This window comes from Sciurus carolinensis, chromosome 1, assembly GCF_902686445.1.
Source record: "Sciurus carolinensis chromosome 1, mSciCar1.2, whole genome shotgun sequence".
Taxonomy (NCBI): Eukaryota; Metazoa; Chordata; class Mammalia; order Rodentia; family Sciuridae; genus Sciurus; species Sciurus carolinensis.
In genome coordinates this window covers 167089515-167110004 of record NC_062213.1, presented here as the reverse complement: position 1 = coordinate 167110004, position 20490 = coordinate 167089515, and positions in this window count along the sequence as shown.

The window sequence follows — 20490 nt, the reverse complement described above, 5'->3', positions numbered from 1 at the left end:
AGCCACAGCCTCTGCAATGATGGTCGGGAACAGCCAGCTCTTGGTCAGTGACTGTTTTGTATTTTGTTTTTTTGGCCCTCACTTACAAACTTACAACTCAAGACCAGCCAGGTACATTCCCCAGCCGATTATGTAGACGCCTGCTTCTAGGCCACGCACCTCCAGTCCCCCGACTCCAGTCCAACAGCCTCCATCGGAAGGCTCCTAAACCTCCCTTTTGTTTCTACTATAAAGTTTTCCTGCTCCTTTACCTGCCTTTGAGTCCTCCCAAGTGATGGTGGCTGACTCTTCTGAATCCACAGTCTATCTACTCTCCCCAGGCTTATCACTGCAGTGCAGACGTCTCTCCATTCTGCCTGAATGCACTTGGCCTCCCTACCTCTTGGTCACGTCCATTGCCTGTGAAGTGGAGCCATGCAACCAATGCAGTGCCTGGCAGATAGTAGATGCTGAATAAATCTTCATCAGGTGAATGAAGACCCCTCGAAGGTGTAGGTGAAGCGTGCTCTTGCAGATCCAAGCTCTTCGAGTAAGTTCACAGGAATGAAGCCAGAAGAATTACTTTTAGGAAGACTCCAACAAACTCCTAGTTATTCTGAATTTTTTGGAAAATGGAGTTTTCTTGTTAATTGAACTTCCTGGCTGACTGATTTGGGTGGTCTAAATGCCCTCAGAGATACCCTTTAATCCTTAATGCTTCTTAAGGATCCGGATGCCATATTATAATTCGGCGAACACTGTTGTGAAAGTGTGAGTGCCCAAGTGCAGGGCTGGTCGCACCCTGCTGCAGCTGGATTGCGCTGGCTCTGGGGGCCACATGCAGCCTGTGGGCAGCTGGTGCACTAAATGCCCAACAGGAGCTCGCTCTCTTATTATTTATTGCTCATCAGATTGAAGGTAAACCTTCTCCTGTGGGGTTCCTTGATCTTTTGGTTGTTAAGATTGTGGATAAGGCAGGAGGATCCTGAGTTCAAAGCCAGCTTCAGCAACTCAGCGAGACCCCATCTCTAAATAAAATACAAAAAAGGGCTGGGGATGTGGCTCAGTGGTTAAGCACCCCTGGGTTCAATCCCCGGTACCAAAAAAAAGATTGTGGATAAATGAGCCTTTGGGTGGTGATGGGGAGAAAGGTCTGAGGCAGCAGATGAGGACGGCAGCAGGCTGCAGGAAGGAGGCTCAGCAGACGTCCCCTGAGAAGCTGCTCTGCCCATGTGATGCTGGACCACCAAAGTCCTCCAGTTCCTGCAACCACGTGAGGCACGCGCCACTTCCAAAGCATGGAGACATGGATCTTCCTGAGCATCGGCAAAAGTGCTGTTTTGTTTTGTTTTTAAATTCAAAACATCCTTTTCAAGCTCTGTTTAGCTGTTTTTATAGCCATGTTTGGACAAGCCAAGCAAATGAAATTTACTTAACACTTTCCATGCGGGGCCTTTCTTTGATCACTGTGTGTCCTATGTTTTGAGTAAAATTTAAATTAGTGTTTTAGCAAGAATTCTGCCATGAGAATAAATTTACCACAAGGGTCAAAGACCATCCTCTCTTCCTGTGCCTTTTTTGCTCTCTCCTACCTCGTTCCACCCATGGTGGATTCTCCTTCTCCAGCCCACCTGGCCTTTCTCTGAGTCTTAGCACATGCTTTTCCCATTGTCTGGAAGATCCTCTCCTCTCAGGCCATCTGGTGACCCAGTCCTTTAAGATCACCAGGAATTCACGGACATCCCAGAGTATAAATCCCTGTCCCCTCTGGGTGCCCACACTGCCTCTTGCCCCTGCCCTAGCACTGACCGCATTGTATATCTGCTCACTGTCTGTCTCCCCAATGGAGATGTTCACATGGCAAGACCCGTGGGCTCTTGAAGTCTCAGTTTCCTCATCTGCAAAGTAGGGAAAAACCACTATGGAGATGGGGGAGGATTATATGAGCTGGGCACTGTTTGGTACACAATAAACCCAGACTATTGTAAAGGATTAATTATCTTAGACATTTACCAGAATGCTCAGGCCCTCCCCCCAACATTTGATGGCTGCCCTGGAGGCCATTGTTTACCCCAGCAGATAGTTGCCAGATATGGGCCCACTCAAAAAACATGGGAAACCCTGAGTTTAAGCACAAGCTGCCAGGGTCTAGATCTACAGTTTGAGACTGAAGGTATTTCCAAGGGGGAATGAAAAGGCAGAAGGAGTCTGCCAGCTCCTCACCATCCTTAGCTCTGAGCTGGAGATAAGGAGGGAGGGTCTGGAGAAGAAGCAAAAGCTCTGGGTATAAGAAGGGACCTCTAGGCCACCCAGCCAGGCAGCATCAGAGTCCCTTCCAGATTTCCTCTTTTCCCTTCTCCACCCTGCTCTCTGCCTCACGAAGCCGACCTGTGGATATACCCATGGATCCCTTTGTCCTGTTTCTGGGTGGATTCAGACAGGACAAAGGAGGCAGGAGGAAAATCGGGTTGGCTCATTTACTCCCAACTTCCCTTCCTGCAAGGTCACCACAGACTGGGAGTATTCTGATCAAGGTCATGCGACTCTAGTCAGGGTGGCCTCTCCACAGGAGTAAATACTCCAGTCCCGAGCAGCAATAGTGATGCCTATGTCACTAGGTAGCTCAGGGATGCTGCGTTGGACATGGGTCTCCCACACTCTGCCCTCACCTTTGTAAATGGTTCCTTTACCAACTCTCCACAAATTACACAACTTGAGCACAGCCTCTGCTCCCTGCCCCTGCCTCTCCTCACCTGGCCAGGAGGAAACACATTAATGTTCTCCCTTAAACTTGGGGGAACCCAGGAGCAGAAAATTTGTTCCCTGCTTACTCAGGAGTTTTTAATGAGCTGCTGCCTTGTGGGCATGACTGACAAGGATAACAATAGATGCTGGGGGATGTGTGGGCAAAACAGAGTTAGAGATGGTTCCCTAAATTTTCCCCCAAGGGAAGGGTGACCTTAGTTGAGAGAGAGAGAGAGAGAAGAGACAGACAGACAGACCCAGCAGATCTGCTGTGGATGGGCTGTCCATCAGGAAGTGGCTGAAGTCTTAGGCTGCTATGAGAATTAATTTTATGCATCCACTTGACTGGGCCACAGTACCCGGATACTTGGTTAAATTTTATTCTGGATGTTTCTGTGAAGGTGTTTTGTGAGTGAGCTTAATATTGAAACAGGGGGACTCTGGGTAATAGCTTGCCTTCTATACTGTGGTGGCCTCATCTAGCTAGTGGAAGTCCTTAATGGAACAGAGGCATACGCCCCTGAGTAAGAGGGAGTTCTGCCAGCTCTGCCAACTTTGGACTTAAACTGCAACTCTTCCCTGGGTCTCCAGCCTGCCGGTCTCTTCCTACAGATTTTGGACTTGCATCTCCAGAATCACAGAAGCCAATTCCTTACAGTACACATCTCTCTGTCTCCCTACACACACACACACACACACACACACACACACACACACACGCACGCGTGCACACAGGCATGCATGCTCACGAGCATGCATGCCCCCCTCCGCCTTACCCCCCTTGGTTCTGTTGCTCTGGAGAACCCTGACTAATACAAGTACCTTCCCTAGAGTCACGACGGGAGCCAATCAACCACAGCAGACTGTCTGGGGCCTGGTTTGATTGCATGTTTGTCGCCTCTTGGCAGACATGGCAAATTATTCAAGAAGGCAGTTCAACACGCAGCAGAATGTTAGCCCTGACCGCTTCCACCAACCCCTGCCACCATTGCGCCATCTAGTGACTTCCTATCCACCCCCTGCACTTCCCCTCTCCTTGCTGTCACCTCGGTCCGAACCATCACAGAAATCCCCACCCTGTCACACAAGACCCTTGAGGTCTGACTGCTGCTAACCCAGCTTCCCTCCTCCCACTCCCGGCTTTTGCCCACATGTCGGGTGCTCAGAACCCTTGCCCGCCACTCACACAGGCCGCGTGCCCTTTCACGCCTGTTTTTCATTCACCTAATGAATCTCTAATGAGGGCCGCTGTGTAGCGCCCCATGCTAGGCTGATCGTGCAGTCCCAGGCCTAGAGGAGCTCAGAATCCAAGGGGAGAGACAGGCTTGGAGACAGATAAGTGCAATCACAGGTCAGCAGCACCCTGAGGAGACCGGTATGGGCCACAGAGGGGAGGAGAGCAGCACAGGATGAAGGCAGCCTACGGAGGGACATCGTGAAGTTCCCTTCCCTACTATTCCAGGAAAATCCCAATGTTTTTCCACAGATTTCAAATGGGAGTGGCAAACTGGCAAAGAACCGAATAGCACATCGATTCTCCAGGACACGCACAATCAGCACACTGGCTAGGTCAGGAGGCGAGATGGGGGTTGCTCTCAGTGATGGGAGCGCTCCCTCTCCTGGGGCCTTGGCGGGGCTCTGAGCTGGGATAATGATGATGCTGAAGACGAGAAGCTTGCCTAACATGTACTGCGCACTTACTCCCAGGCACTGTGCTAACCCTAACAAACTGTCTCCATTTGGTTCTTACACAGCATCCCAATGAGCTGGGTACTGTCAGGTGTCCATTTTATAGAAAAGGAAGTAAGATGCAGAGAGGTGCTGACTTGCCCAAGATCACTGTTGGCAATTGGCGAAATCAGGATTTGAACCCATTAAGTCTCACCCACAGCCCGTGCACCTAACTACTAAATAAAACAGCAGCTAAGCTAGAGAGTGGGTGTTAGGAATCTCCAAGCAAGGGGCTGAGAAAGCAAGAAATGCAAGTCCTCACGCACAGGTAGGAGTCACAGCACATCGCTCAGTGCTCCTGTTCCTTAGGAATATTTCCCACGGAGTGCACACAAGGAAAACACCCACCTATAATCTCTGTAGCATATTTTTGATTTCTACATCATGGGGTTTCCCTTCCAGTGAAATCGATGACGTTTTTTAAATTTATTTTTTGTGGTTCTGGGAATTGAATCCAGGGCCTCATGCTTTCCAAGCAAGCACTCCATCACTGAGCCACATCCCCAGCCTCCAATGACATTTTGTTGTTGTTGTTTTGTTTATTTGTTTTTGCAGTGCTGTGGATGGAACCCAGGAAGCCAGGGCCTTGTACATGATAGGCGAGGACTCTTATCACTGAGCTACATCCCCAGGCCTTTTTAATCTGAGACAGGTTCTCGCTAATATGCTCAGGCTGGTCTCAAACTTGCAATCCTCTTGCCTCAGCCTCCCAAGTAGCTGGGATTACAAGCATGCACCGCCTCACTCTCAATGGTTGACATTATTATAAGATACTTAAATATATTTTAAGACAAAAAAAAAAAAAAAAAAAACCTAAATAAAGCTGCCACACCACAGAAATTTTGGTGTGTGTAAAAAGAACCTGATGAGACAAGGCTGGCAGCTCCTGGCCTGGATTTCTGTTTAACCTGCTAAAGGGGCGCCACCGTGTGGCTGTACTGTGAACAACATTTGTGATTAACGGATACACAACTTTGAAATCACATTAGAATCGCTTGAATTTCATTTAAACTGGGGAGAATTGCATTATTATTTTTTTTTGCAAGCTTTTTTTTTCTGGGAGAGTTTTGGGAGAATTAAACCCAGGCTACTTTACTATTGAGTACCCCCCTTCAGTCCTGAGTTTTGTTTTGTTTTTGTTTTTTTGAGACAGTTTTGCATGCTGGCCTCAATCTTATGATCCTCCTGCCTCAGCCTCCCAAATCACTGGGATCATAGGCGTGTGTCACCTCATCCAGTGGGTTGCATTATTTTACCTGTGTAGGCATGGCATCAGACTTCATTCATATTTTCTATCACACCATGTCATATTCCCATATTTTAAATTTGGGTCAAATGTGACTCTTCCATGCCATATGGTAAGAGCCATGATTTGGGTAAGCACTGAGCATGGGAGTTTAACAGGACCCTGAGAGGAGGATCTAGGGAGACTCCCCAAAGGAAGTACCATGTGATCTGGGTTTTAAGGGAGGTTCTCATGGGAACACACAGTGGACAGCAGAGAAAAGGGAAGAAGGTCCAGGAATACAGAGCAGGACATGTCATGCCAGAGTCATAAAGGGATATCAAAGATTCAGAAATTAGACCCTGAAAGGGGAGCAGAAACAGAGATGGGTCAGAACCAGTCAGGAAGGGTACCCATGGGAAGGAGCCTTTGTGCTGTAGGAGTGGAGGTCACTGAAGGACAGGAAGTCCTGTGTTTAGCAGCAGTGTGGCTATTGAACCCCAAGAGAGGAGAGTCACAAGGAACTGGGGAACTAGTTAGAAGCCTATTGTGGAAGTATCTTAGTCATTAATTCCACGAATATTTACTGAATGTCTACTCTGTGATGGTCACAGTCACTGTTTTAGAAACACGTAGGACAACAAAACAGAGACTGCTGCCTTCAGGGAGCTGGCACTCTATTGCAGGGAGATGGGCAACAAACCCAGAAATAATAAAATAGACAATATCTCAGAGCGTTAGGAACAGTGGGAAAAATGAGGCAGGAAAGGAGGACAGAGAATGTGGATGGGGTTGCCATGTTTGATCAGGTGATCAGGAAAGTGAGAAGGTAAGGAAAAGGCCTCAGGGAGCAAGAGAGTGAAGTGTCCTCAGTCCTACCGAGAGGCATTCCAGGCAGAAACCACAGCAAGTTCAAAGGCTGAGCTCAGCTCATACCTGGTGGGATCTAGGACAAGGAAGGAGGCCAGTGTGACTGGAGCAGAACCAAGTCAGGTAAGGTATGGGCATGTGGGGTATGTGTGTGTGTGTGTGTGTGTGTGTGTGTGTGTGTGTGTGTTTCATTAGAGAAATTACAAGGGCTGAACTATACAGGGGTACAGTTGGGTTGGTGAGTTTTTTCTGTAAAGGGCCAGGGAGTAAATATTTCAGGCTTTGTGGGCTGTGTGGTCTTTCCTGCAACTACTCTACTTTGCCACTCTAACAGGAAGGCAGTCACCAATAATATGTAAAAGAATGAGTGTGACTGTGTTTCAATAAAATTTTATTTACAAAAAAGGGCAAAGGGCCAGAACTGCATGTAAATTATAGTTTGTTGACCCCTATGTAGGATATTGGAGGTCATTATAAGGTCTTAATTTTACTCTGAGTGAGATGGAGAGCTGTTGGAGGGTTTTAAGTGAAGAAGGGACACTTTGATGTCTCATTAGGATCACTCTGGGTGCTATGTGGGAATAGATTGTAGGGAGCCACAAGTGGAAGTAGGGAGATCAGCTCCATTACTTACTCCAGAGAGATATTGGGCAAGTCACTCAACCTCTCTGGGCTTCTTCTCTGACTTTGTAAATTAGGGTAATAGTAATACCTCCCCCTTGGAGCTGTCAGGAAATAAATAAATACATGTAAAGCACATACAAAGTGCCTGGCACACAGTAGGCATTACATGCCTGTTTGCCACCTTTATTAATGCAATAATTTAGACAAGACATAGTGATGACTTGAATCATGTTATCTGGTAGAAGTAATAAAAAGTGACCTGATTCTGAGCTTGTTTTCAAGGTAGAGCAAACAGAATTCCCAGATGGATTATGTGTGGGGTGGAGAGTGATAGAGGAATTCAGGAAGACTAATTTTTTTGTCTGAGTAACTGAAAAAATGGAGTTGCTCTTTTCTGGAAAGAGAATGGTTGTGGGAAGAGCAAGTCTGCTTGAAGTTAGGTAATAGAATCTGTAAGACTAGGTCAGAAGAGAGCACGCTGAGAGTACAAGGAGGTAAAAAAGAGCCATCAAAGATGACTGAGATGAGTCACCAGCAAGGAAAACAGAAAACTAGAGGGTGTGTCATCCTGGAGTTCAAGGGAAGAAGGTATTGCAAGGAGGAAGATGTAGTCAAGAGCACCAAATTTGGACAAGTAAATTGAGGATAAGAAATAATCATTTGGGAGCTAAGCATGGTGGTACATGCCTATAATCCCAGCAGCTCAGGAGGCTAAGGCAGGAGGATGGGGATTTCAAAGCCAACCTCAGCAATTTAGAAAGGCCCTAAGCAATTTAGTGAGTCCCTGACTCAAAATGGGCTGGGGATGTGGTTCAGTGGTTAAGTGCCCCTGCGTTCAATCCCTGATACAAAAAATGAGAAGGAAGGAAGGAAGGAAGGAAGGAAGGAAGGAAGGAAGGAAGGAAGGAAGGAGAAAGAGAAAGAAAGAAAGAAAAGAAAGAAAGAAAGAAAGAAAGAAAGAAAGAAAGAAAGAAAGAAAGAAAGAAAGAAAGAAAGAAAGATCATTTTGTTCAGCAACATAGGAGACAGGAGCAGTTTTGGTTGGTGGGTTGGTGGGGGTGAAAGCTGAGGGGGAGCAGGCTTAATAAAGAGTAGGGGCAAAAAATTGCAGGCATAGAGTAGAGACAGATGTTTAGGGAAAGATGAGAAATGAGGCCATAACCGAGGCAAGCCATGAGGTTCAGACAGAGTTGACAAATGATACTGAAGCAATCAATGTTAAGGGCCTAGACCAGGGCCTTGGAAAGGGGGTGGAGAGGAGAGTAGTCCAAAGGCATTTTGCAGACTGCTGAGTTCTGTGGAATGAGGGAGAAGTTGAGGCTGCCTCCCAGGTTCCTGGTCTGTGTAATGGAGAAGGTGGTGAGGAGCAGCTTCCTTTCCTCTGCTTTGGTGGCATCTTGGGCATGCTGTGCTTGCTGCATGCCTCCCACTGTAGAGTGATTATTTGTTTATGAGTCTACCTGCTATTTGCAAACTGTTACATTTCATATTTATTTCTGTACAACTGGCACAGTGAGTGCTTGGAAATGTCCACAGAACTGAATGAAGCACCAGCTACTGGAAGGCAGAAAGTCAATTGTTTTAATAAGACAGCAATTTCTTCCTTCTTTGCCACACTTTTAAGCAGGTTCCTCCTGTTCTCTCTCTTTACATCTCTGCTTTCTTTCTGGAGATGTGAACGAATTCTTGTCTCAGATGCCATAACCCAACCATACTTAATACAAAGACACAGTTGGCATTCCATCAGGATCCCAGAGCTGAAGGTAACCAGCAGTTCACCAGGACCACAAACAGCTCTTTCAAGTTTCTGGAAGTCTTTTAGATGTGGTTGTCCAGAACCTGATGTCTTACAACCCTGTTCCCATGTGACTGATTCTGAGTTTTTTAAGAAGTTTATTCAATGGTCACAAAAATTTGGTGTGCCCAAACTGCCTCCACATTCAGAGTCTACTCCGTGAACTCCCATTTTCTGCTTTCTAGTACAAGCCAGTCTCCCAAGTTCCAGAAAGGCAAAACTTTGCACTGATGAAAGGACCTAACACCTCAGAACATCCCAGAAGGTTTTTGGTGTTTTTTTTTTTTTTTTTTTTTTTTAATGTTTTATGGACAAACGCAACCATTGTGAAGCCTCTGAAATCCAGGTCTATCTGAAGTACATTTTCTCAGACAGTAGCTCCACCCCAGAATCCCCCCATCCTGCTTGCCCATGGAAAGCTGAGATGTGTGGATGAGGTGATGGGAGAGGCCTGAAGGGCAGTGAAGAGGGTGAACTTCTGAAAGCAGCAGTGAAAAGTCCGCCTATGCCCCAAGATGTGTGTGTGCAAGGGACCTAAACACGTGGCCCAGATTGTGCTCTGTGGCAGAGGCGTGCCCTGCTTCAACACTCCTGTCCACCTGATCTGAATGCAAGGAGGGCCTGCGGTCGTCCATGTGAACAGTCATGGGGTGACCCACGACACTGCTCAGCATCACACGTGAGATGCTGAGAGACAATGTTTGGTGCCCTGCCAGCTCCTCCAGAAGTAAGCTGTCCATCGTGGTCCCCTTGAGTGCTGTTGAGAAGTTCAGCATCAAGGGTTGGGGATGTAGCTCAGTGGCACACAGCTTGCCTAGCATGCAGGAATGCTCAGGATCTGATCTCCAACATCACCAAAATAAAATTAATTTAAAAGTTGGGATTGCTGAAGTCAGAGGACGCTTTGATGACTTAGTGAAAGCAGTCTCTACCCACCAAGTCCAGTTTCAGAAAGGAGGCAAGAGGTTTCTCAAGCAGTGTAACTTGACCCTCAGCTTGATGACTGTTTTCCTTGGCTAGCCTTCCTCTGTGTCCAGCATGGCCAAACTTGGGGGTTCCAGTGAGGGGTGATAGGGAATTAGAAAAATAAAAATTCACACAGGCAGATTTTGAAGATAAACAGCTGGGATCAGGTGGAGTGCTGCTCTCTGATAGAGATGCAGATCTGCCAGCAGTCTTTATTTATATATGTCTCATTATCAGGTTATGCAAACTATGCAAGCATTATTCTTTGTATTCAGGAAGGTTACAGAAACTAGAACATCTATGTAGCTTTTCTGCAGTTACAATCCACAGTTGCAAAGTGCAATGTTAGGAGCTTTGTGTAGTTCTTAAGAAAGTCCATTGTTTAAAGTTACTGGTTTGAATTTTGAAAGCTTGTGTGGAATGGATGGTGGTGCTGAGGCATAAAAGGCTAGTATGAATGAGGTAAGGAGAAAGTATGTGCAGAGACTTCGTGGTACATAATGATATTTTTTAATTTGGCAAGATGTGTCTCTCAATCCTCTGGTTTGGTGAGAGAGTGTGCAGAGAGCAAGGATAGCAAGTAACATATGAATGTTTTTTGCATTTGAAGGACATCCACATCTGTTGGAAGACTTTAAGTGAGTTTTGTTCTTAGATAACCCACGTTAATTGAATGTGTTAAGTGAAATGAGAGAAGAATGGAGGAACTTTAGATTACATGGAAATGAGAGAGAGGGGGTATGAAAAATGGTGGAATGAGACAGACATCATTACCCTACATACATGTATGATTACACTAATGGTATGAATCTACATCATGTACAACCATAGAAATGAAAAGATGTACCCTATTTATGTACAATGAATCAAAATGCAGTCTGTGAAAAATTAAAAAAATAATTAAATTAAAAAGAAAAAAAAAAGAAATGATATTTGTACTTCCCCTGTCCCTTTGTGAACTGCTGTGAATGCTATATGGTGTGTGTTCTCCTCTGTCACTGATATGTAAGTGTGGTAACATGAACTGGAGCTGATGGGTGAGAACATGGACTGAGCTTGTGGTGTGCTTTGCAGGAGTACTTGGAAGCAGAGTTCACCAGTGAGCTCAGGTGTCTCAAAGAAGGGTGGAAGTTCTAATGTTTGTTAGCTACCCATAAGAATGCTGTTGGCTGCAGTTCTGTGTTCTGTGCTTGGATGCTTATTATAAGAATTTTCAATGTTGGGAATTCTTGAATAAAACTGATTTAAATACAAAAAAAAAAAAAAAAAGTTACTGCGAAGCAGGCAGGCTCAGGAGTAAGGGAGCTGGTGAAACTGTGGTTGTCTAGCGTAAGAAATCTTCTATTCCCAGGAGCTACGTGCTTGAGATCAAGGTCAGAGCTGACAGGACTGTTGCACAGAGCCTCCTCATGCAGGGCATTGCCACAGCAGTTAAGCATCCTGTGCCCTTGCACAGGAACATTCCCAGGCAGCAGGCATGCCACAGCCATGAGGTCACCAGAGACCCCCAATCTCAGTCACTGGTTTCCCATTCTCTGTCACCACTCTCTGCATTCTGTGACCAGATTATGACCCACCATGAATCATGCAGCACTTCAGGCTTCAAACACAGTCACGTGGAGAGCATCCCACTGCCAACCACACCAAGTGCTCCAAGGGCCTTACTAGGGAGCATCTAAGGCAGTGACCTGCCAATTACAGTTGAGGCCTGCTCTTACCACATTTAGCTGAATGAAGAAGACGTGTGAAGTAGATGGAAACCTTGAGTCCCTAATGTCACACAGGTGCCCTGGTTGCACGCCATCTGGCAAATCCTCAAAAAATATGATGACAGATTGACTCTGATTAAATCAAAGAACCTTAAGACCTCTGGACTTAAAAGAATGTAAATGACATCATGGTGACCCTCTGGAAAAGTACATGTCAATAATGTGAAATTATTCACAACCTATCTCTGGCTTTGCAGGGTGTCTTATGCATAGGTGTCTGATTTGAGAACCATCCTGGGTGAAGTTTACTGGTCAAATTCTTAGAATTCTGGGAACCCCTATGGGAACCTATATCTATTTCAAGTGATCATTGTGAAGTTTAAATGAAATAACATAGGTATGGCACCTAGCAAATTGGACAGTTAATACATTTTACTATTTGAACTGTGTCTTTAAGTCACCTTAACTATTTGAACTGTGCTTTTCCTTTTACTATTTGAACTGTGTCTTTAAATCACTATTGAAGCAGTCAAAGGAAATAGATCAGCTGTCTCTTGTACTTAGGAATCACCTAGGGATCTTGTTAAAATGTCAGTTCTGCATTGGCAGGTCTAGAGTGGTGCTTAAGATTCTGCACTTCTAACAAAGTTCCAAGTTAGTGAATTGATTCCAAATGATTGGAATTCAATTAATTCCAATTCACTAACTACACTTTGAATAGCAAAGATGTATTTAACAGTGATCTTAATCAGTGTACATTAGAATGGTCTAGTAGGATTTATAAAGTATGCATTTAGGAATCAGAATTTCCAATGGTGGGGCTTGGGCATTTATACTTATAATAAGCAACCCAGATGATTCTAGTACTCAGCCAGGACTGAGAAGCTCTGGCCTAGGGCCTAGAATCCTTTTTCATTCTGATCTCCAGATAATTCCGATTCATTCATCAGCTATTTGTTGAGCTTCTACTGTCTACCAGGCTTTGACCTTGCTGAGGAGGAAAAACAAAAGAACCAGCAATGAGAGAGCATAGGATAAAGGCTGGGCAGAGAGGGCTTTGTATGGGAGCCGGGATGGGGGAGTGGGATCAGCCAGCTTGCTTGGTCAAGAGCAGGAAGGCTCCCCTATGTGAGGCAACTGTGGGATAGGACCAAGTAGGAGAAACAGGAAGTAAAAATCACCTAGCTTTCTATATGTTGGGAATGACTAAAGTTCAGCCAGGGAGGGGAGAGTAACTAGGCCAGAGAAAAATTAGGAACAAGACCATGAAGGGGTGCTAACCTAAAGGGTTTGACCCCTCGTTCTCAGTGCTAGAATTTTAAGAAGAATGAATGTTGACAAGGAGCAAACACAATAAATCTTGGCTCTCATCATTAACACTATTATGTTTCTATTCTTATTATTGCCATGTTTGTGTTTTAGAAATATTATACCAATATGATGGAGAATGGGCTAGAGGGAACCTAGACTGGAGACAGAGAAAGTAGTTAAAAAAAAAAAAAACTACAAAACTTAATTAAATAAATTCAGTTAAGCAATAGGGAAGATATGGAGGAGGTAGATTTTACAGGACTCAGAGGACTTGGTTCCTGCAATAATTTAAAAACTTACATCTTGCCAGGCATGATGGCACACACCTATAAGCTCAGCTGTTTGCAAGGATGAGGCAGGAGGATTTTGAGTTCGAGGCCAGCCAGGGCAACACAGCAAGAACTCCTTCTTAAAAAACAAACAAACAAAGCAAAAATCACAAGAAAATCCAAAACAATAATAGCAACGAAAACCCCCATATCTTCATGTAATGATTTGCAAATTTCTTTCATGCAACAATCTTGAAAAGGAGTATAAGTCCAATTTTATAAATAAAGGAAACTGGGGTTCAGAGGTAAAATGACTTATTTAAGGTCATGTGACATGTCCAAAGGGAAACCCTGTCTATCTGACTTCACACCAGGCATTCCTTCTACATCCGATTCCCACCCCTAAAGGGCAGAAGGTGGAAAACCTGTATGAACACTGGGAATGTTGGGGTCCCTCCTGGTTGGTGTGCAGAGTGAACTGGTGTGAACTTAAAGGGACCCAGAGCTCAGTCCTTGCTACCATTAGCTCCACATCCCCAGATATAAAAATTTTGAGGAGCTAGAATCCCCAACATTAGGATTCTTAGACAATTTTGAGAAGCACCCAGATCTGGTTCCCTGCTTTCCCCAATATGGTCTTGGAGTTGACTGGGTATGAAAGCAGCAGCAGAAGGACAGATATTGGGGCTGATGGCAGAGTGGGGTGGTGATGTTATCTTGAACACCTCTGCTTTCATCTCTGTTTCAAAGACGTGTCCCCTTCTCCAACTCTCCCCCATTTCCTCCAGGACATTCCCCATCAATTAATTTCTTCCTCTTTTTAATCTCTACCTTCCTACGGGTTCCCTCCTGGAAGACTTCAAATGTGCTCCAGTCTCACTTACTCTTAAAGGGCCACCCCTTCTCAGCCCTGTCGTTTTCTCAAGTTGTGTCCTGTAGAATGGGCCACCCATGCTTCACAGAGGAATGAGAAAGTGTCCATCTGATTTTTGCTTATAATCTGACTAGGTTCTCTGATTATCCTGAATTCAAAGTTGGCCTTCTAACTTTTTGTGACTCCTATGACAGATAATGACTTACAAATGGGTCCCAGTGGCCATGCTATTGCCCATTTGATGCTTCATGGACCGTTTCTATGTAAATGTAGTTATGTAATGCTACGTACTTCAAGGGATAGTGCATTAATCAACTACTAGAGGAACAACCTAAGTCCACTGGCTTAAACATATGATACAACATAGACAGAGATGATACTTATCAACCTATTTGCTTCATTGGCAAGAAATCAGGGGAAGACTGCAGCAACTCTTCTACAAAGTCTCCTGTGTTCTAGCCTCCTATCTTCTCATGCCACCACCCTTGACAGGTTGATATGGTGTCTCTGGGTATCTTCCAGATAGGAAGAAGCAGTAAGAGGCAAAGAGGTAAAAATAAGGCCTTATCAGCCAATTTTTTCACTCTTTATCAAAAAGACAAAAGTTTTTCTGGAGTCCACACCCTGAAGAATTCTGCTTCTACCTCAGTTTACATGACCACCCCTGGCTAAGAAGCAGAATGTTCAGGTTGGGCTGGGCCCATCAACCAAGGTCTGTTGTCCAACAGCCCATTTCATATTTCCTGGAAGATTTTGCTTGCAGATTAGTTGAGTAGAAGAGAAGTAACAATATTGATGTTTCAGATGTCAGAACCTGTGTTGTTTTTTTGTTTTGTTTTGTTTTGTTTTGGTACTGGGGACTGAACCTAGGGGTGCTCAATCATTGAGCACATCCCCAGACCCTTTTTTATTTTTTATTTAGAGACAGGATCTCACCAAATTGCTTAGGGCCTTGCTAAGTTGCTGAGACTGGCATTGAACTTGTGATTCTCTGGCCTCAGCCTCCCAAGTTACTGGGATTATAGGCATGTGCTACTGTGCCTGACTGTATTAAATAACTTTAATACAGCATACGTCCTGTGAAATAGAGATTATTATCTCCCTTTAAAAATAAAGCAACTGAGGCCCAAAGAGGTGGAATGACTTATTCAAGCCTGAAGAAAAATATTTTATGTTAAAACATAAATATGTTCTGACCCAGAACAAAAATCTTCACTAATTTTAGAGATCAAAATTGGTGACTGTTGGGGCTGGGGAGATAGCTCAGTCGGTAGAGTGCTTGCCTTGCAAGCACAAGGCCCTGGGTTCGATCCCCAGCACCCAAAAAAAAAAAAATTGGTGACTGCACAGAAATCCCACGTGAGCTGTGACTTGAACCTCCTAAAGGAACACTTTCCTCTCTCACTAAGGTACTTCAGTAGGAAAGTAAGAGCAGCCCCATCTGCCACCATCATGGTGGGAAAGCAAGATATACACCCCAAAAGTGAGCTTCTGATACAAGACTTCAGTCTTGATGCCACCAAGAATGTGAGGATGTCTCGAGGTGACAAGTGACAGATGAAGGGGAATGATGGGAGGTGCTCTGTGTTGACAGGACAGAGCAGTTAGTTATGAGAGCTGCAAGGGTTGGTGGGTAGAAAGGAGTTTTGAAAGGAAGATAAGAGTTGTACAAGTGAGGAGGGTTCCAGGTGAAAGCAAGGGGGTTCCAGGTGAGATGAGAGAAGCCAGAACAAATTTGGGGAATTTCAGGGTGTTAAGAGACAACCTGGCTAAAGAAAATGGGTCCTGAAGGAGAGAGACCAGACGGAAGTCTGGGAGTTCATGAGGGATGACCTCTGAGATCCAATCTCCTTTTCCTTTCACCCACAGGTCAGAGGTTACACAGACATTCGCTGGACAGACCCCAGCTGCCTCCTAAAGGAGCTGATTGCTTGACATCTTCTTCAACTCAGTCTGCTTCCAGATGAATCCCAACATCCCCACCCAGTGTGTTGTCCAGCCCCACCTTGACTTAAATGTCACATGCTGCTTCAGGAGGAACATCCAGGAATTGACCAAGGGATATAATATAACAGAATGCTTGGGAAAGGCTCTTGCTGTTTTAAATTAAAAGGTCATTATCAATTAGGCCCTGGACAAATGGGCCAGGGCACATAAGAAGGGGTGGGGATGGGGAAAAATAGTACAGCCACCTCAGCCCAGCTGCTCAGTCCAGCTCCTCAGCCCACAGCTGGACTCACAGCTGGACTGATCCCTCTCCTCCAAGGGGTTCTTTCCAGGAGTGGAGAAAGAGGCATCTCAGTCAAACAGCCAGAATACCTGAGCACAAGGCTTTTCCATCCTTTTCCACTATGAAAAAGAGGCTAAATAGCATCTTTCCTTTCTCCTGTCTACCCAACAACTCCACCATTTACCTTCTATGTGTCATCTCTCTTTTCACCTGTCAGTCATCCACCCATCATCTACACCTGCTACTAGTCTGTATTTATCCAATCTCTTCCTCCATGGCTCTGTCTTTCTAGCCATTCTTAGTTAACCCTTTTAGCTACTAATAACTGACTGGTCAGTTGCCTGTTTTATTTTTTTTTTACCTAAATCATTCTAAAGGTCATAATTTTATTGGGTTGTCTACAGATACTCATCATTTTTTGTGGGCCTTCGCACTGATCTCATCATAAATTCTCACTGTAAATTGCATGTAATTTTTAAAATACCAAATTATTTTTTTTCTGGGAAGACTTTTTTTAAATGCATTTTTCATAGTGTTGGGGATTGAACCTAGGAACTTGCACATGCTAGTCAAGAGCTCTTTCACCAAGCAACATCCCCAGCTCTAAAATGCCAAATTTTTGACATCAACTCCTTTAGTCTCATTTGTACACTTCTCTACAATATTAAAAAAATATTGGACTGAATATGCTGTGTAGTTGAATTCTGGGAAGTTTTTGGTTTTTACTAACCTAGAAAACACACACACACACACACACACACACACACACACACACAAACGTTCTTTCTCTCACTGAAGTTGGTAAAGGACACCAAGAAAACTAGGTCCTAAGGACCTAGCGAGGAACCACAACTTTCTTTGGAAAATGATCTCATAATAATCCTGGCACACAGAGAAGGCTGGGCCAAGTTGGTTTTTTTAGAATTTTAAAAGTCGCCCTAATTCTTTCTAACCTGCAGGCTTGGGGCTTTAGTTAGTGTGGCCCATCACCATCAGAAAAGTCCACAATGGGCTGGGGATATTGCTCAGTTGGTAGAGTGCTTGCTTCGCAAGCACGAGGCCCAGAGTTCATATCCCCAGCACCGCCAAAAAAAAAAAAAAAAAAAAGTTCCACAATGAAAATGGTGTAGTTGGAGGGTTCTGGAAGTGAACTTAGCCTTCTTCATTCTGGAAGAGCTAAATATACAAAATGAGTGTGGCAGAAGTCAGGAATCTACTGCCAGACAGTCCAGAGAGGGTCCAGGGCATCGTCTAAACAGGGCCTTGCCCTAGGAAGTGTTCTCAACTGTGGGTGAAGGCTTCACCTCCTCCCTACTCCCATTCTCCATTGCACCCTTGTAACCAGGGACCTAGAACTCTGCTGCTCAGACGACCACCCTCCAAGTCTGAGATGTATACCTTTGGTTCTGTGGACCCCTCGGTAGGGTGTGTGGAGAGAGAGTGCACGATGCATGAATATGTGGCATATATATTTTTCCCCTGTGCTGGAGATTGAATTCAGATCCTTGAGTATGCTAGGCAGGCACTCTACCACTGAGCCATATCCCCAGCCCAAAAAAGTCTATTGTATTTTCCATTACACAGAACCTCGTGTAATATAATAAGCTCCTTATGCTCTGGTCTTTGGTTTTCTCCAATAGTTCCAATCAATGCTTCAAAAAACAAATGTCAGATTAGTTGTAAAGTTAAAAGAAACAATTTTTTTCACATATCACTGGTTCCTCATTGATTGGTTTAATCAAATATCTAGTGTGTCCACAAGTAAGTTTTAAAAGTTACTTTATGGGGCACGGAAAGTATTTTTATACTTTGGTTTTACTCTTTGTTTTAAATTCTTTCTTACATATTCAATTTCTTTTTAAAGGTTTATAATTTATTACATTAAATACCATTATATCAGTGCTTTTCAAAGTTTGAACTATAATTTTTTTTAGGCAGTATTCAGTCCAGGTAAGATCTAGTAAAACCTGAGAACTTGAGACTCAAATCATGTCAACTCTAGATACTAGTAGTTCCTGCTATTTCTTTAAATATTTGAGTGTTGCCATTTCTTAACTTTGTTCACACTTAACCAATTGGATCTCTTTTTCTCAAATGTTTACTCTTCTGCTATCCAGTTAAAGTTCATTGTTTTTAAGAACTTTTTTTGATTATGAATATTACTTTAACCTGGTTCCTGTTTTCTGTATTTTCATAGTTGATTAACTACAGAGCTAACCCCTGGGGATTACTTCAATACAAGCAATTTATTCTTCAGAACTTTTCTCTAAGTAGATCAACTTTCCTGACACTTGGACAGCAAAATATGGTCTTTCTGGACTCCTAGCTCACGTTGTCCTTAATGTGGTACAGTCCCCAGGACCATCTCTAGGGAAGCGCTTACCCACAGCAGGACCTGGGTCAAATACCTGGGTACATAAATGAAAACAAGGTCCCTGCCTTGGAGGACCTCAAAATTTATGGTGAGAAGTGGATAAACAATTAAATAGCTCATCATTAACTCACAACACTGCTGCACTTTACATATATAACAGTAAAGGAGTGTGAAAAGTGCTTGGGAATCAGAGGAATCTATTCTCATGGGGAAGAATGATGAGAACTGAGGAACACTTCATAAAGGTGGTGCATTTTGAAACGGGGCTTGAAAGATGAGGAAGAGTTTACTAGGTAGAGCCAGGCTTAGGGGCAAACACCTGTAATCACAGCAGCTCTGGAAGCTGAAACAGAAAGATTGCAAGCTCAGGGCCAGCCTCACTCAGCCTCAGTAACTTGGTGAGAGACCCTGTCTCAAAAAAAAAAAAAAAAGTTTACAAGGCAGAGGTGCATGGAAAGAACATTCTAGGCAGTGAGACAGCTTTTTTTTTTTTTTTTTTTTTTTTTTTTAAAGGCAAGGAGTGAGGACAAGGGGTGGGGATAATGAGTAGTTCAGTGTTACTACAGAGCAGAGTGCTTCAGGTGATAATGTGGGAGATGGAGAAGCAGGTGGCAGCCAGAATTCAGGAGACCTTGGACGCCAGCCTGGGGGATAGATTTGTTCCTGTTGGTCAACACCTACAGAGGCTCTTGTGCCCCTCTTGGTCATTAGATTGGATAGGCACTCTCCCTTGGTCCTCTGTCTTTAGAACTGAACCACTGCTCTTCCACTAGTTCAATATTTCTTCCTTGTCCTCTGATCCCCCAAGCTCTACCCAGATCCAGATATTTGCCTTAAGTTTCAAGGCTCTGAAAACTTAGGATTTGAGGGTAATTGATCTTTTAGGGATTTTATATTCTCCTTCTGATACTATGCTCTACAGGCAAATGGCCCTGTTGTTTTGGACTAGGGCTAGTTGAATCTGTTCTCTCCTCGAGGGAGGAGAATTAGATACTCAGGATACTTAAGTTTCATGCTTAGTTCTTCAGCTTGTAATTACCATTGAATGAGTGTCAGAACTGGTTAGTGATCTTCCTGTTCAAGTAGTGATCACCTCAATAGATAAGGACAGAGCTGAGACGGAACCTCAGGTCTCTTGACTCCCAATCCAGTGCTCTTTTGGATATACTCCAGCCCCTGACTCTGCCTGGCCCTTATGGAAGGAACAGAATGTACTTGGCTGCTTCAAACCCACAGGGTCCTGACTGAGAGCTGGAGCTAAAGGAAGATTGTGTTCCCAGAATGGAATTCTGTCGTGCCTCAAGCCAGACAGCCTAGTTCTATGCTTTTTGATACCTCCCTTCTGTAAAATGGGAGTAGAGCCTATTTAATCCTTCAGCTACAACTGAGATCAGGGACCGGGGTGGGGTTTTTGTTGCTGTTTTGCGGTTGTTTTGTGATGGATGAGGGATGGTGGATCTATATGCAAGTTGTGGAATCTTCAAGTCATACTTGGAAGAAGGGTTGAGGGCAATAAGTGGTGACAGGCAGCCTCCTGCGGTCGACTGAAACAGGAAGAGTCCCTAGAGCTAAAGGACAAGAGTTTCGTCTTAGCAACAAGCCACTTTTCTTTGGAATTGTTGAAGCTGAGAATGTTCATTGCAGAGGCTCTTCGGCTCTAAAGGGCTTTCTGCACTGATGAGGTTTCACAGTTTCCGGCTCCTGTACATCCCCTCCACCCCGCAATACCAGCTCAGCGGAGCTTGCAAGGCAGCTGAGCAGTGTTAAGAATCACTACCTGTTAAAGAT